Raw genomic sequence first — 15671 nt, 5'->3', positions numbered from 1 at the left:
TTTCAACACGCAAACAAGCTCACAAGCATATATTCATATCAATTCAATTAAAGTTCTCTTTGTAGTATGTTCAAGGTAGGAAAAAGAAATTTAAGGCTCAAAAAGGGTAAGTAAATGTGCTTTAATGAAGAAAAGGCTCTAATACATCTTTATGCATCCTAAAGGCTCAAATAAGGTACTAGTGGAAGATAATGTATTAGGTTGGCTTGAAAGGCTCGAACTTAAACAAAGATGGCCTAAATCATGTTCTTAGTAATGCATTCACCTAGGATTTCGCCTCAAGCAATAATCAAGCAAGTTCTAGAGTTCAATTAATAATAAAGTACTCTAATTCATGCAAACCTTCTTCAAAACACAATCTAAATTATGCATTATTGATTATGTGCTCAAAATTTATTTAAAGTAACAATTTGTGAATATAAATTCAAGCATTTAGGCATACACAAAAACAAATCCACCATCTAAAAACCAATTTATTTTCAATCATAGTCTTATCATTGGCTCATTAAAGTACTTAAGAAAACACCACAAAAATAATTTTTTTTTAAATAATGAAGGAAAATAAAAACTAAAACTAACATGTTTGAAAACTAATAAAAACACTTAAAGGGACAAGATTTAAAAGATGCAAAGCATGCTTTTCACCCCCAAACTTAAAATGAACAATGTCCTCATTGTGAAAAACATAAAATAAAGCAAAAGTAAATAAAAGGTAAAGAATACTCCCCTTTGAAGACATGGAATGTTCCTCGGAATGTGAAAACTTAAGAAAAACCAACATGTTGCATTTTCCCTACACACCACGCGGCCAAAAAGAAGGGAATGTACCCATACAATTTGATGTACTCCAATGCATATTCAAGGTGGTTATACTCCAAAAACCTAACTTTAGACTTGAAATTCTTAACATTCGTCTTTTGCTCTTTTACACCTAAACATCTTAAAACCTTGCAAAAACTCAAACAAAACACATCAAAACAACCTAAAAACAAGAAAACAACTAAAAACAACTAAAATAAATAGATAAATATAAGGTAAAGAAAGAAACTTGGGTTGCCTCCCAAGAGCGCTTGTTTAAAGTCATTAGCTTGACTTCATCCTTTTGATGTTCAACCTGGATTAAATATATAAATGATGTCATCCTCATAATATTGTCCAAGCTTATGATATGGAAATTGTGCATGATGATAATCTTGTGGCCTTAGCAAACTTTTAACTCCTTGTCCTATATAAGTCTCAATTTGAATTAAAAGCATGAATTGAACTTTCTTTTTGGTAGACTGGATTCTTTTAGGTCCAAAAATGCTTTGTTTGTCTCCTTTTGGGATGCATTCAACCCCAATTGCATTTTTGGAGCATGGATATACATCTTGGGCTCTTGAAAATTCAATATTTGGCTTGAAAATTTGAGATTTAGTCTTTGTTGGTAAACAATCTTCTTGAAGTGCGGCCATAGCTTTATACTCATCGGATTTGGCCAACTTTTGGCTTGATTGATTCCTTGACTTATCCTCTTCATGATCCTTAAGCCCTTTTTGCAATGAATTTGAAGGAAAATTAGAAAATTCCCATGAACTAGTGATAGTGCATTGGGAAACTTCTTGTGGTGGGCAATCTTGGTCATGTGTGTGTACCTCATTAAAATTATCCAAAATTGAAGATTCTTGCTGCATTTCACTCCTTATAGACACCTCTTCATGTTTCTCAAATTTGTAATCATTATGTGGCTCTTGAAAGGATTCAAATTCATCAACTTGCTTATTACAAGTAATCTCCATGTTAATTTCCAAGTCTTCTTGAGATCCTTGTGAAAAAGTTGTCATTGGTTGCTCTAATTGAACTTGAAAGTTTGTACTTGGAGAATATTGATTTTGCAACTTGCCAATCGCATCATAACATTTAGAAAATGTTTCCCTATGCCTTTCCATACACTCAATCAAAGATGTGCTCACTTGATAACTTGAAAGATCTGAATTGTCATACCTTGAATAACTTTGTCGATCACTCCATCCAGAATTATATGTGTTGGGAAAGTCTTCGAATGGCTCCTCCGGAGCAAAAGGATTTCCCACTTGACAATGTTCACTTAAATGATTGCCTCCACACCATTGACATGTTATAGCTTGAATCCCAAAATTTGCAACTTGATTATATTGTCTTCTTGATAAGTCTTCAATTGAGTCTTCTGAAGCAAAAGAATTCCCCACTTGACAATTTTCACTTGAGTGATTTACTCCACACCATTCACAAGGTACAGCTTGAACTCTAAAATTTGCAACGAGTTTAGACATCATAGCAAGATTCTATTGTAACTCGATAAAATTTTCACTTGGAGAACTAGTTGGCACCCCATAATCCCAATAAGGTTGATGACCAAAAGCTTGATATTCCATGATTTTCCTAAAAAGAAAACACTAACAAAACAAAGGTTCAAATTAATTGCAAGTTTATAAAGCAAACAATTAAAATTAAACCCTAATATACAAACTAAAATTGAAAATAACAAAGATAAACAAAAGTTGAAAATAAGAAAAACCCCTAAGTATGCATAACTTTTAACCTAGACACCAATAAATTAAAAATACAATTTTGGTTCCAAGTACCACAAAGTAAGTATTAAAAATTCAAAGCAAGTTGGCCAAACAAGCAAAGAATTAAAACCCTAGCATGTAATACTAAAACCAAAATTAAGAAATAAATATAAAAATTTAAAATAAGAAAACAATGTTCAAAGTACTACTAAACCCAATCCGAATTAATATTAATGCCTTAATCCCCGGCAACGGCGCCAAAAACTTGATGTGTAAAATCAACTCGCAAGTGCACGAATCGTTTTCAAGTAATAAAGTGGAAAAATAGGGTTGTCGTACCCAAGGGATTAAGTATTAAGTACCAAAGATAATTAGGTTTTGATAATATTTGAACTAAAATTTAAGATGGCAATTGAAAACTAAATAAACTAAATTAAACAAAAGCAATCAATTAAAATTAGATCAATTTCAAGTAAGAGAGAGAATTGAATAATTATGAATACTAGGGCATTTGATTTCACCACTAACTATTCCAATTTAATTACTTAAATATGTGAATTTAATTAACTAGTAATTTTGTTAACCATACTTAATCACAAAATTAATCAAAAGTAGTTTCCACTCTCAATTGATAATATTCACATAACCTAATTTATTCCTTCCGGCCTATAAATTAAATCATGCAAATTCATCAAGCATAGATTAAGCAAATAATATGGCATGAGACATAACTATTTTCCAACCAATTATGCATTCATGTAAATCATTGGAGATCCATAATATTATCCTTTTCCAAGCTCAAATATTATTAAAATCATTCATTCCTTCCGGCCTATGAAAGCATTAAGTATACCAATGATTTATTAACAAAACATATTACTAATTAAATAAAACTCAACATATATTAAAATAATTAAACCTTCATAGTTAGGGCTACATCATAGCCCTAGCTATGAAAATTAGTTCATGGTAAAAATAATTTCAACATCCATAATTATTAAAAATAATAAGATTCACAATTAAAGAGAAAGGAAAAGAGAATAAAAACTATTGAAGAAATTCTCCTCCAAGAGCTCTCAAAGTCGTAGCCTTCTTCTCCAAGCAAGCCCACGTCTCTCTGCCTCCTCCAAGCTCTCCAATTGATCTTTTAAAATTCTAAAACTTTAAAACCCTAGAACCCTTAAGAGAATCTTAGAAACTCCCAAAATTTGGTTTGTTTCTATTTAAGCCTCCTAAAAGCTCTTAAATAACTCTCTACTTGTATATCTTCCTTCAATGTGGTGGAGGCTATATATATAGGACCTTGGGAATCTTTTTCTCTCTTTATTTTCAATGTGGGAGTCTTGGAAGATACCTTTTTTAGGCCATGAAAAGGGTTGGACGAATTTCATGTGTAAAAAGGAAACTGTATATTACTTGCTCTCTACTACTTTCCTTTTATCTAATTCCTCCTAAAAAAATAGTTAATTAGTCTAATTTACCCTTAATGAAGCATGTGACATGACATGTGCCTCATTAATGATAAATTAACCAATTATTGCCACTTGTTTTTATCTTAGCCCTCAAATTGCCTTGATTCCCTTTTTTGATCAATGGTGGAGATTTAACTAGAATATTCCTTTTTATAAATTCCAAACTTTAAATGATGATAACTCTTTGCTCGCACCTCGAAATCCAAAAATAACGAGACATTTGAAATCCTCAGATCGTGATGATTCATATGACATCCACTTCCATCATGAAATTCCCGATAGAATCTTTATGGAATCTTCAAGGTATCTTTTTGGAATCTTTTTAATGCTTAGTCCGTTCGAGCTCAAATCTTGCTTCCCACCATAATTCGACCCAAGGAATCCATTTTTATGGTTGTTTTCTTAAAATTCTTCCTCTTTTACCTAGATTAAGAAAAATACATAATTAAGTATCTTTCCATAACAAATTAACACAAACTAACAAATATTAAGCAATAAATATGGCATAAAATCATCAATATTTTAGACCTAACAAATACTCCCAAACTTAAGATTTGCTAGTCCCTAGCAAAGAAAAAGAATAAGAAAATGAAATTTTATTTAAAGAAGATAAGATACTTTAATGAGGTACCTCAAAGATTGTATAACATATGACTTTTCAAATGGTTTCAAAGTAATTATGTAACTCAATACCTTATATTCTATCCAACATATATGATACTTCCAATGTGTGTGTGTGGAAATCAATTTATACACTTAATTATCATATGCTTGAATAAATTTACAAGAATTAGAGATTGATAATAACGTATGAACTACCATATGCTTGACTTAACTATCACTCTCCACTAATGTAGGTTAATGCACCACCTTAAATCATTAGGACTTCATGGTTTCTATTGTTAAGGCTAATGGATAAGGCTAAAGAAAGAAAAGGATAGGATATAATAAATCAAAGAAAGAAAGCTAAAATTAAATATCAATGAATAAATTACTTGTAAAATTTGTTTCTTTATTAGAACTTCTTTTCTTATTTTAACTTCAATTTCAATATCCTTTTTCTCCTTTTTATTGTGCATACATTCTTCAAATCACACATATTCTTTCTTTATTTCTTTTTTTTTTCTTTCTTTCTTTCTTTTCCACTAAACCCCCAAACTTATTTTTCTTCTTATTGCACATTCAAACCTCCAATTTACACAAAAATGCATACTAGAGCCAAATTCACCAAATACTTAACCTCCAAACTTTATGTTATTTTATTTTTTTGTTCCTTTTTTTTTATTTTTTATTTTTTCTTTTTCAACACGCAAACAAGCTCACAAGCATATATTCATATCAATTCAATTAAAGTTCTCTTTGTAGTATGTTCAAGGTAGGAAAAAGAAATTTAAGGCTCAAAAAGGGTAAGTAAATGTGCTTTAATGAAGAAAAGGCTCTAATACATCTTTATGCATCCTAAAGGCTCAAATAAGGTACTAGTGGAAGATAATGTATTAGGTTGGCTTGAAAGGCTCGAACTTAAACAAAGATGGCCTAAATCATGTTCTTAGTAATGCATTCACCTAGGATTTCGCCTCAAGCAATAATCAAGCAAGTTCTAGAGTTCAATTAATAATAAAGTACTCTAATTCATGCAAACCTTCTTCAAAACACAATCTAAATTATGCATTATTGATTATGTGCTCAAAATTTATTTAAAGTAACAATTTGTGAATATAAATTCAAGCATTTAGGCATACACAAAAACAAATCCACCATCTAAAAACCAATTTATTTTCAATCATAGTCTTATCATTGGCTCATTAAAGTACTTAAGAAAACACCACAAAAATAATTTTTTTTTAAATAATGAAGGAAAATAAAAACTAAAACTAACATGTTTGAAAACTAATAAAAACACTTAAAGGGACAAGATTTAAAAGATGCAAAGCATGCTTTTCACCCCCAAACTTAAAATGAACAATGTCCTCATTGTGAAAAACATAAAATAAAGCAAAAGTAAATAAAAGGTAAAGAATACTCCCCTTTGAAGACATGGAATGTTCCTCGGAATGTGAAAACTTAAGAAAAACCAACATGTTGCATTTTCCCTACACACCACGCGGCCAAAAAGAAGGGAATGTACCCATACAATTTGATGTACTCCAATGCATATTCAAGGTGGTTATACTCCAAAAACCTAACTTTAGACTTGAAATTCTTAACATTCGTCTTTTGCTCTTTTACACCTAAACATCTTAAAACCTTGCAAAAACTCAAACAAAACACATCAAAACAACCTAAAAACAAGAAAACAACTAAAAACAACTAAAATAAATAGATAAATATAAGGTAAAGAAAGAAACTTGGGTTGCCTCCCAAGAGCGCTTGTTTAAAGTCATTAGCTTGACTTCATCCTTTTGATGTTCAACCTGGATTAAATATATAAATGATGTCATCCTCATAATATTGTCCAAGCTTATGATATGGAAATTGTGCATGATGATAATCTTGTGGCCTTAGCAAACTTTTAACTCCTTGTCCTATATAAGTCTCAATTTGAATTAAAAGCATGAATTGAACTTTCTTTTTGGTAGACTGGATTCTTTTAGGTCCAAAAATGCTTTGTTTGTCTCCTTTTGGGATGCATTCAACCCCAATTGCATTTTTGGAGCATGGATATACATCTTGGGCTCTTGAAAATTCAATATTTGGCTTGAAAATTTGAGATTTAGTCTTTGTTGGTAAACAATCTTCTTGAAGTGCGGCCATAGCTTTATACTCATCGGATTTGGCCAACTTTTGGCTTGATTGATTCCTTGACTTATCCTCTTCATGATCCTTAAGCCCTTTTTGCAATGAATTTGAAGGAAAATTAGAAAATTCCCATGAACTAGTGATAGTGCATTGGGAAACTTCTTGTGGTGGGCAATCTTGGTCATGTGTGTGTACCTCATTAAAATTATCCAAAATTGAAGATTCTTGCTGCATTTCACTCCTTATAGACACCTCTTCATGTTTCTCAAATTTGTAATCATTATGTGGCTCTTGAAAGGATTCAAATTCATCAACTTGCTTATTACAAGTAATCTCCATGTTAATTTCCAAGTCTTCTTGAGATCCTTGTGAAAAAGTTGTCATTGGTTGCTCTAATTGAACTTGAAAGTTTGTACTTGGAGAATATTGATTTTGCAACTTGCCAATCGCATCATAACATTTAGAAAATGTTTCCCTATGCCTTTCCATACACTCAATCAAAGATGTGCTCACTTGATAACTTGAAAGATCTGAATTGTCATACCTTGAATAACTTTGTCGATCACTCCATCCAGAATTATATGTGTTGGGAAAGTCTTCGAATGGCTCCTCCGGAGCAAAAGGATTTCCCACTTGACAATGTTCACTTAAATGATTGCCTCCACACCATTGACATGTTATAGCTTGAATCCCAAAATTTGCAACTTGATTATATTGTCTTCTTGATAAGTCTTCAATTGAGTCTTCTGAAGCAAAAGAATTCCCCACTTGACAATTTTCACTTGAGTGATTTACTCCACACCATTCACAAGGTACAGCTTGAACTCTAAAATTTGCAACGAGTTTAGACATCATAGCAAGATTCTATTGTAACTCGATAAAATTTTCACTTGGAGAACTAGTTGGCACCCCATAATCCCAATAAGGTTGATGACCAAAAGCTTGATATTCCATGATTTTCCTAAAAAGAAAACACACAAAACAAAGGTTCAAATTAATTGCAAGTTTATAAAGCAAACAATTAAAATTAAACCCTAATATACAAACTAAAATTGAAAATAACAAAGATAAACAAAAGTTGAAAATAAGAAAAACCCCTAAGTATGCATAACTTTTAACCTAGACACCAATAAATTAAAAATACAATTTTGGTTCCAAGTACCACAAAGTAAGTATTAAAAATTCAAAGCAAGTTGGCCAAACAAGCAAAGAATTAAAACCCTAGCATGTAATACTAAAACCAAAATTAAGAAATAAATATAAAAATTTAAAATAAGAAAACAATGTTCAAAGTACTACTAAACCCAATCCGAATTAATATTAATGCCTTAATCCCCGGCAACGGCGCCAAAAACTTGATGTGTAAAATCAACTCGCAAGTGCACGAATCGTTTTCAAGTAATAAAGTGGAAAAATAGGGTTGTCGTACCCAAGGGATTAAGTATTAAGTACCAAAGATAATTAGGTTTTGATAATATTTGAACTAAAATTTAAGATGGCAATTGAAAACTAAATAAACTAAATTAAACAAAAGCAATCAATTAAAATTAGATCAATTTCAAGTAAGAGAGAGAATTGAATAATTATGAATACTAGGGCATTTGATTTCACCACTAACTATTCCAATTTAATTACTTAAATATGTGAATTTAATTAACTAGTAATTTTGTTAACCATACTTAATCACAAAATTAATCAAAAGTAGTTTCCACTCTCAATTGATAATATTCACATAACCTAATTTATTCCTTCCGGCCTATAAATTAAATCATGCAAATTCATCAAGCATAGATTAAGCAAATAATATGGCATGAGACATAACTATTTTCCAACCAATTATGCATTCATGTAAATCATTGGAGATCCATAATATTATCCTTTTCCAAGCTCAAATATTATTAAAATCATTCATTCCTTCCGGCCTATGAAAGCATTAAGTATACCAATGATTTATTAACAAAACATATTACTAATTAAATAAAACTCAACATATATTAAAATAATTAAACCTTCATAGTTAGGGCTACATCATAGCCCTAGCTATGAAAATTAGTTCATGGTAAAAATAATTTCAACATCCATAATTATTAAAAATAATAAGATTCACAATTAAAGAGAAAGGAAAAGAGAATAAAAACTATTGAAGAAATTCTCCTCCAAGAGCTCTCAAAGTCGTAGCCTTCTTCTCCAAGCAAGCCCACGTCTCTCTGCCTCCTCCAAGCTCTCCAATTGATCTTTTAAAATTCTAAAACTTTAAAACCCTAGAACCCTTAAGAGAATCTTAGAAACTCCCAAAATTTGGTTTGTTTCTATTTAAGCCTCCTAAAAGCTCTTAAATAACTCTCTACTTGTATATCTTCCTTCAATGTGGTGGAGGCTATATATATAGGACCTTGGGAATCTTTTTCTCTCTTTATTTTCAATGTGGGAGTCTTGGAAGATACCTTTTTTAGGCCATGAAAAGGGTTGGACGAATTTCATGTGTAAAAAGGAAACTGTATATTACTTGCTCTCTACTACTTTCCTTTTATCTAATTCCTCCTAAAAAAATAGTTAATTAGTCTAATTTACCCTTAATGAAGCATGTGACATGACATGTGCCTCATTAATGATAAATTAACCAATTATTGCCACTTGTTTTTATCTTGGCCCTCAAATTGCCTTGATTCCCTTTTTTGATCAATGGTGGAGATTTAACTAGAATATTCCTTTTTATAAATTCCAAACTTTAAATGATGATAACTCTTTGCTCGCACCTCGAAATCCAAAAATAACGAGACATTTGAAATCCTCAGATCGTGATGATTCATATGACATCCACTTCCATCATGAAATTCCCGATAGAATCTTTATGGAATCTTCAAGGTATCTTTTTGGAATCTTTTTAATGCTTAGTCCGTTCGAGCTCAAATCTTGCTTCCCACCATAATTCGACCCAAGGAATCCATTTTTATGGTTGTTTTCTTAAAATTCTTCCTCTTTTACCTAGATTAAGAAAAATACATAATTAAGTATCTTTCCATAACAAATTAACACAAACTAACAAATATTAAGCAATAAATATGGCATAAAATCATCAATATTTTAGACCTAACAAATACTCCCAAACTTAAGATTTGCTAGTCCCTAGCAAAGAAAAAGAATAAGAAAATGAAATTTTATTTAAAGAAGATAAGATACTTTAATGAGGTACCTCAAAGATTGTATAACATATGACTTTTCAAATGGTTTCAAAGTAATTATGTAACTCAATACCTTATATTCTATCCAACATATATGATACTTCCAATGTGTGTGTGTGGAAATCAATTTATACACTTAATTATCATATGCTTGAATAAATTTACAAGAATTAGAGATTGATAATAACGTATGAACTACCATATGCTTGACTTAACTATCACTCTCCACTAATGTAGGTTAATGCACCACCTTAAATCATTAGGACTTCATGGTTTCTATTGTTAAGGCTAATGGATAAGGCTAAAGAAAGAAAAGGATAGGATATAATAAATCAAAGAAAGAAAGCTAAAATTAAATATCAATGAATAAATTACTTGTAAAATTTGTTTCTTTATTAGAACTTCTTTTCTTATTTTAACTTCAATTTCAATATCCTTTTTCTCCTTTTTATTGTGCATACATTCTTCAAATCACACATATTCTTTCTTTATTTCTTTTTTTTTTCTTTCTTTCTTTCTTTTCCACTAAACCCCCAAACTTATTTTTCTTCTTATTGCACATTCAAACCTCCAATTTACACAAAAATGCATACTAGAGCCAAATTCACCAAATACTTAACCTCCAAACTTTATGTTATTTTATTTTTTTGTTCCTTTTTTTTTATTTTTTATTTTTTCTTTTTCAACACGCAAACAAGCTCACAAGCATATATTCATATCAATTCAATTAAAGTTCTCTTTGTAGTATGTTCAAGGTAGGAAAAAGAAATTTAAGGCTCAAAAAGGGTAAGTAAATGTGCTTTAATGAAGAAAAGGCTCTAATACATCTTTATGCATCCTAAAGGCTCAAATAAGGTACTAGTGGAAGATAATGTATTAGGTTGGCTTGAAAGGCTCGAACTTAAACAAAGATGGCCTAAATCATGTTCTTAGTAATGCATTCACCTAGGATTTCGCCTCAAGCAATAATCAAGCAAGTTCTAGAGTTCAATTAATAATAAAGTACTCTAATTCATGCAAACCTTCTTCAAAACACAATCTAAATTATGCATTATTGATTATGTGCTCAAAATTTATTTAAAGTAACAATTTGTGAATATAAATTCAAGCATTTAGGCATACACAAAAACAAATCCACCATCTAAAAACCAATTTATTTTCAATCATAGTCTTATCATTGGCTCATTAAAGTACTTAAGAAAACACCACAAAAATAATTTTTTTTTAAATAATGAAGGAAAATAAAAACTAAAACTAACATGTTTGAAAACTAATAAAAACACTTAAAGGGACAAGATTTAAAAGATGCAAAGCATGCTTTTCACCCCCAAACTTAAAATGAACAATGTCCTCATTGTGAAAAACATAAAATAAAGCAAAAGTAAATAAAAGGTAAAGAATACTCCCCTTTGAAGACATGGAATGTTCCTCGGAATGTGAAAACTTAAGAAAAACCAACATGTTGCATTTTCCCTACACACCACGCGGCCAAAAAGAAGGGAATGTACCCATACAATTTGATGTACTCCAATGCATATTCAAGGTGGTTATACTCCAAAAACCTAACTTTAGACTTGAAATTCTTAACATTCGTCTTTTGCTCTTTTACACCTAAACATCTTAAAACCTTGCAAAAACTCAAACAAAACACATCAAAACAACCTAAAAACAAGAAAACAACTAAAAACAACTAAAATAAATAGATAAATATAAGGTAAAGAAAGAAACTTGGGTTGCCTCCCAAGAGCGCTTGTTTAAAGTCATTAGCTTGACTTCATCCTTTTGATGTTCAACCTGGATTAAATATATAAATGATGTCATCCTCATAATATTGTCCAAGCTTATGATATGGAAATTGTGCATGATGATAATCTTGTGGCCTTAGCAAACTTTTAACTCCTTGTCCTATATAAGTCTCAATTTGAATTAAAAGCATGAATTGAACTTTCTTTTTGGTAGACTGGATTCTTTTAGGTCCAAAAATGCTTTGTTTGTCTCCTTTTGGGATGCATTCAACCCCAATTGCATTTTTGGAGCATGGATATACATCTTGGGCTCTTGAAAATTCAATATTTGGCTTGAAAATTTGAGATTTAGTCTTTGTTGGTAAACAATCTTCTTGAAGTGCGGCCATAGCTTTATACTCATCGGATTTGGCCAACTTTTGGCTTGATTGATTCCTTGACTTATCCTCTTCATGATCCTTAAGCCCTTTTTGCAATGAATTTGAAGGAAAATTAGAAAATTCCCATGAACTAGTGATAGTGCATTGGGAAACTTCTTGTGGTGGGCAATCTTGGTCATGTGTGTGTACCTCATTAAAATTATCCAAAATTGAAGATTCTTGCTGCATTTCACTCCTTATAGACACCTCTTCATGTTTCTCAAATTTGTAATCATTATGTGGCTCTTGAAAGGATTCAAATTCATCAACTTGCTTATTACAAGTAATCTCCATGTTAATTTCCAAGTCTTCTTGAGATCCTTGTGAAAAAGTTGTCATTGGTTGCTCTAATTGAACTTGAAAGTTTGTACTTGGAGAATATTGATTTTGCAACTTGCCAATCGCATCATAACATTTAGAAAATGTTTCCCTATGCCTTTCCATACACTCAATCAAAGATGTGCTCACTTGATAACTTGAAAGATCTGAATTGTCATACCTTGAATAACTTTGTCGATCACTCCATCCAGAATTATATGTGTTGGGAAAGTCTTCGAATGGCTCCTCCGGAGCAAAAGGATTTCCCACTTGACAATGTTCACTTAAATGATTGCCTCCACACCATTGACATGTTATAGCTTGAATCCCAAAATTTGCAACTTGATTATATTGTCTTCTTGATAAGTCTTCAATTGAGTCTTCTGAAGCAAAAGAATTCCCCACTTGACAATTTTCACTTGAGTGATTTACTCCACACCATTCACAAGGTACAGCTTGAACTCTAAAATTTGCAACGAGTTTAGACATCATAGCAAGATTCTATTGTAACTCGATAAAATTTTCACTTGGAGAACTAGTTGGCACCCCATAATCCCAATAAGGTTGATGACCAAAAGCTTGATATTCCATGATTTTCCTAAAAAGAAAACACTAACAAAACAAAGGTTCAAATTAATTGCAAGTTTATAAAGCAAACAATTAAAATTAAACCCTAATATACAAACTAAAATTGAAAATAACAAAGATAAACAAAAGTTGAAAATAAGAAAAACCCCTAAGTATGCATAACTTTTAACCTAGACACCAATAAATTAAAAATACAATTTTGGTTCCAAGTACCACAAAGTAAGTATTAAAAATTCAAAGCAAGTTGGCCAAACAAGCAAAGAATTAAAACCCTAGCATGTAATACTAAAACCAAAATTAAGAAATAAATATAAAAATTTAAAATAAGAAAACAATGTTCAAAGTACTACTAAACCCAATCCGAATTAATATTAATGCCTTAATCCCCGGCAACGGCGCCAAAAACTTGATGTGTAAAATCAACTCGCAAGTGCACGAATCGTTTTCAAGTAATAAAGTGGAAAAATAGGGTTGTCGTACCCAAGGGATTAAGTATTAAGTACCAAAGATAATTAGGTTTTGATAATATTTGAACTAAAATTTAAGATGGCAATTGAAAACTAAATAAACTAAATTAAACAAAAGCAATCAATTAAAATTAGATCAATTTCAAGTAAGAGAGAGAATTGAATAATTATGAATACTAGGGCATTTGATTTCACCACTAACTATTCCAATTTAATTACTTAAATATGTGAATTTAATTAACTAGTAATTTTGTTAACCATACTTAATCACAAAATTAATCAAAAGTAGTTTCCACTCTCAATTGATAATATTCACATAACCTAATTTATTCCTTCCGGCCTATAAATTAAATCATGCAAATTCATCAAGCATAGATTAAGCAAATAATATGGCATGAGACATAACTATTTTCCAACCAATTATGCATTCATGTAAATCATTGGAGATCCATAATATTATCCTTTTCCAAGCTCAAATATTATTAAAATCATTCATTCCTTCCGGCCTATGAAAGCATTAAGTATACCAATGATTTATTAACAAAACATATTACTAATTAAATAAAACTCAACATATATTAAAATAATTAAACCTTCATAGTTAGGGCTACATCATAGCCCTAGCTATGAAAATTAGTTCATGGTAAAAATAATTTCAACATCCATAATTATTAAAAATAATAAGATTCACAATTAAAGAGAAAGGAAAAGAGAATAAAAACTATTGAAGAAATTCTCCTCCAAGAGCTCTCAAAGTCGTAGCCTTCTTCTCCAAGCAAGCCCACGTCTCTCTGCCTCCTCCAAGCTCTCCAATTGATCTTTTAAAATTCTAAAACTTTAAAACCCTAGAACCCTTAAGAGAATCTTAGAAACTCCCAAAATTTGGTTTGTTTCTATTTAAGCCTCCTAAAAGCTCTTAAATAACTCTCTACTTGTATATCTTCCTTCAATGTGGTGGAGGCTATATATATAGGACCTTGGGAATCTTTTTCTCTCTTTATTTTCAATGTGGGAGTCTTGGAAGATACCTTTTTTAGGCCATGAAAAGGGTTGGACGAATTTCATGTGTAAAAAGGAAACTGTATATTACTTGCTCTCTACTACTTTCCTTTTATCTAATTCCTCCTAAAAAAATAGTTAATTAGTCTAATTTACCCTTAATGAAGCATGTGACATGACATGTGCCTCATTAATGATAAATTAACCAATTATTGCCACTTGTTTTTATCTTGGCCCTCAAATTGCCTTGATTCCCTTTTTTGATCAATGGTGGAGATTTAACTAGAATATTCCTTTTTATAAATTCCAAACTTTAAATGATGATAACTCTTTGCTCGCACCTCGAAATCCAAAAATAACGAGACATTTGAAATCCTCAGATCGTGATGATTCATATGACATCCACTTCCATCATGAAATTCCCGATAGAATCTTTATGGAATCTTCAAGGTATCTTTTTGGAATCTTTTTAATGCTTAGTCCGTTCGAGCTCAAATCTTGCTTCCCACCATAATTCGACCCAAGGAATCCATTTTTATGGTTGTTTTCTTAAAATTCTTCCTCTTTTACCTAGATTAAGAAAAATACATAATTAAGTATCTTTCCATAACAAATTAACACAAACTAACAAATATTAAGCAATAAATATGGCATAAAATCATCAATATTTTAGACCTAACAAATACTCCCAAACTTAAGATTTGCTAGTCCCTAGCAAAGAAAAAGAATAAGAAAATGAAATTTTATTTAAAGAAGATGCAAAAACTCAAACAAAACACATCAAAACAACCTAAAAACAAGAAAACAACTAAAAACAACTAAAATAAATAGATAAATATAAGGTAAAGAAAGAAACTTGGGTTGCCTCCCAAGAGCGCTTGTTTAAAGTCATTAGCTTGACTTCATCCTTTTGATGTTCAACCTGGATTAAATATATAAATGATGTCATCCTCATAATATTGTCCAAGCTTATGATATGGAAATTGTGCATGATGATAATCTTGTGGCCTTAGCAAACTTTTAACTCCTTGTCCTATATAAGTCTCAATTTGAATTAAAAGCATGAATTGAACTTTCTTTTTGGTAGACTGGATTCTTTTAGGTCCAAAAATGCTTTGTTTGTCTCCTTTTGGGATGCATTCAACCCCAATTGCATTTTTGGAGCATGGATATACATCTTGGGCTCTTGAAAATTCAATATTTGGCTTGAA

The sequence above is a fragment of the Ziziphus jujuba genome, chromosome 1, assembly GCF_031755915.1.
Source record: "Ziziphus jujuba cultivar Dongzao chromosome 1, ASM3175591v1".
Taxonomy (NCBI): domain Eukaryota; kingdom Viridiplantae; phylum Streptophyta; class Magnoliopsida; order Rosales; family Rhamnaceae; genus Ziziphus; species Ziziphus jujuba.
The sequence above is the reverse complement of the archived record's forward strand: the minus strand, read 5'-3'. Positions refer to the sequence as shown.